Source organism: Leptinotarsa decemlineata, unplaced genomic scaffold, assembly GCF_025532065.1.
Source record: "Leptinotarsa decemlineata unplaced genomic scaffold, Ldec_3_MD MMD2_tig00005802_RagTag_RagTag, whole genome shotgun sequence".
Taxonomy (NCBI): domain Eukaryota; kingdom Metazoa; phylum Arthropoda; class Insecta; order Coleoptera; family Chrysomelidae; genus Leptinotarsa; species Leptinotarsa decemlineata.
The window spans coordinates 47,501-50,891 of record NW_027412644.1 but is presented as its reverse complement, the minus strand read 5'-3'; the positions used below and the strand labels follow the sequence as shown (position 1 = coordinate 50,891).

At 41.6% G+C, this 3,391-nt stretch overlaps 1 non-coding gene across 1 annotated transcript in view; it reads left to right on the top strand.

Annotated features, from left to right (window-relative positions):
• The first annotated feature begins 2,314 nt into the window (after positions 1 to 2,314).
• LOC141484490 (small subunit ribosomal RNA) overlaps positions 2,315 to 3,391 on the top strand; it is a 1,917-nt gene continuing 840 nt past the window's right edge. Inside the window, exon 1 of the ribosomal RNA XR_012466657.1 lies at positions 2,315 to 3,391. This exon is cut by the window's right edge and continues 840 nt beyond it. This is a non-coding gene — a ribosomal RNA (small subunit ribosomal RNA).

Genomic DNA, 3,391 nt, shown 5'->3' with positions numbered 1-3,391 from the left:
AATATCGGAAGCGTGAAATAAAAATTTGAAATGGAAATTTTGGCGAAATAACCCAACGGAAAGTGTAGTGAAAATATAAAAGAAAAACGGAAAGTGTAGTGAAAATTTAAAAGTAGCGGAAAGTGTAGTGAAAACATAAATATAACGGAAAGTGTAATGAAAGTTTACCTCTGCCTTCTGGAGCGAGCAGAATTTCGGAAGCGTGAAGAAAATATTGCAGATGAAACTTTGGCGAAAATAATCGTGAACGAAAGTGTGGTGAAAATATAAAAGATAACGGAAAAGTGTAGTGAAAATATAAAAGATAACGGAATTGTAGTGAAAACATAAATATAACGGAAAGTGGAATGAAAGTTTACCTGCCTTCTGGGAGCGAGCAGAATTTCGGAAGCGTGAAGAAAATATTTCAGATGGAAACTTTGGCGAAAATAATCGTGAACGGAAAGTGTGGTGAAAATATAAAAGTATCGGAAAGTGTAGTGAAACATAAATATAACGGAAAGTGTAATGAAAGTTTACCTCTGCCTTCTGGAGCAGCAGAATTTCGGAAGCGTGAAGAAAATATTTCAGATGGAAGTTTGGCGAAAATAATCATGAACGGAAAGTGTGGTGAAAATATAAAAGATAACGGAAAGTGTAGTGAAAACATAAATATAACGGAAGTGTAATGAAAGTTTACCTCTGCCTTCTGGGAGCAGCAGAATTTCGGAAGCGTGAAGAAAACATTTCAGATGGAAATTTTGGCGAAAATAAATCATGAACGGAAAGTGTGGTGAAAATATAAAAGTATCGGAAAGTGTAGTGAAAACATAAATATAACGGAAAGTGTAATGAAAGTTTACCTCTGCCTTCTGGGAGCGAGCAGAATTTCGGAAGCGTGAAGAAAATATTGCAGATGGAAACTTGGCGAAAATAACGTGAACGGAAAGTGTGTGAAAATATAAAAGTATCGGAAAGTGTAGTGAAAACATAAATATAACGAAAGTGTAATGAAAGTTTACCTCTGCCTTCTGTGCGAGCAGAATTTCGGAAGCGTGAAGAAAAAATTTCAGACGGAAATTTTGGCGAAAATAATCATGAACGAAAGTGTGGTGAAAATAACGGAAAGTGTGGTGAAAATATCGGAAAGTATAGTGAAATTTTCGCCAAAATTTCTCTTTGAAAATTTTTTATCACGCTTCCGAAATTCTGTTTGCTCCCATTAATTCAAGTATCGTCTCACCGTCTCAACTCATATGTTGTAATGGCGAGAAAGCGGTATAGGCCTTACACAAATTTTCACTACACTTTCGATAAACATTGTAATCGAGACGTCCTGTTGTCAGAACGTTATCCTATAATATTTTAATATATCGATCGATATGCGTATTCATGTCTGATACAATATCATATCGACGGATATAAAATTATATTGACTAGGACTATACGAAAAGTGGAAAAAACCGAAAGTCGCGTAGGGTCCCGTCAGCGTTAACGGAAAACGGGCGATGTGCTCGAAACGCCGCTATAGGGGGATAGGTACGTTTCGAAACGGATCGAAAACGCTTCCTCTATAGTATCGGCAGACGCTTGCTCGAGCGCTGTCGGTACCGTGGTCACCGATAACCAAATCACACGATATTATTCGTTTTTCTGCTGAATAATAACATTAATTCGATATCGTGTCGAGTGCGGGCTTCGCCACGGTGGTGTGGATAGTTCGTAGTAGTATATCTTCTGCTTCTACCCAACCGAAACCGTCAGACACTGCGAGATCGCGGATTTAGCGAGCGTTTCTACGTAAGCGGTCCTATGCGATCAACCAAAAAATAACAAAAATTTTGTTATTACACAAAATATGCGACAGCTCTCCTCTGTCCGAGCGAGAATAAATATAATTTCGGAACGAATCTTTCGAGAACACCGAGTCGCTTTCAATCTAGCGAAGGGTCGAGAGAATGTTCGAAGTTTTGTGCCGGTCGACGTATATATCGTCTATTATATATTGTATTTCGAAAAATTACCATACGTACGTGTACGCCGGTGGTTTGTGTAACATTATCATCAGGTCGAGTACGACGAGCGTGTGTTGTAATATTTCTTCTTGAGCAATGTTATAGTTCGATTTGTTGTCGGTCCGGTTTTATTTGAATGAAATAATGCAGAGACACATAGAGATATATAACAACTTTTTCGTTGAGCGTGGCGTTTCGAAAATTTATATTTCGTATAACGCACACACAACACGCACGAAAAGAGAATATAGATCTGTTTCCGTATTTATTATTATTTTAATATTATGGAGACTGAACTAGTTCTACGATAGAACGTCAGCTCCCTGGTTGATCCTGCCAGTAGTCATATGCTTGTCTCAAAGATTAAGCCATGCATGTCTCAGTACAAGCCAAATTAAGGTGAAACCGCGAAAGGCTCATTAAATCAGTTATGGTTCCTTAGATCGTACCCACATTTACTTGGATAACTGTGGTAATTCTAGAGCTAATACATGCAAACAGAGTTCCGACCGAGACGGAAGGAGCGCTTTTATTAGATCAAAACCAATCGGTGGCGGGTTCGCTCGTCATCGTACACCTTGGTGACTCTGAATAACTTTATGCTGATCGCACGGTCTCGCACCGGCGACGCATCTTTCAAATGTCTGCCTTATCAACTGTCGATGGTAGGTTCTGCGCCTACCATGGTTGTAACGGGTAACGGGGAATCAGGGTTCGATTCCGGAGAGGGAGCCTGAGAAACGGCTACCACATCCAAGGAAGGCAGCAGGCGCGCAAATTACCCACTCCCGGCACGGGGAGGTAGTGACGAAAAATAACGATACGGGACTCATCCGAGGCCCCGTAATCGGAATGAGTACACTCTAAACCCTTTAACGAGGATCAATTGGAGGGCAAGTCTGGCCAGCAGCCGCGGTAATTCCAGCTCCAATAGCGTATATTAAAGTTGTTGCGGTTAAAAAGCTCGTAGTCGAATCTGTGTCCCGCGCCTTCGGTTCATCGTCCGCGGTGTTAACTGGTGTGCCGCGGGACGTCCTGCCGGTGGGCTTAGCTCGCAAGGGCGGCCCAACTCAATCCCGCCGCGGTGCTCTTCATTGAGTGTCGAGGTGGGCCGGCACGTTTACTTTGAACAAATTAGAGTGCTTAAAGCAGGCTAAAACTTCGCCTGAATACTGTGTGCATGGAATAATGGAATAGGACCTCGGTTCTATTTTGTTGGTTTTCGGAACCCCGAGGTAATGATTAATAGGAACGGATGGGGGCATTCGTATTGCGACGTTAGAGGTGAAATTCTTGGATCGTCGCAAGACGGACAGAAGCGAAAGCATTTGCCAAAAACGCTTTCATTGATCAAGAACGAAAGTTAGAGGTTCGAAGGCGATCAGATACCGCCCTAG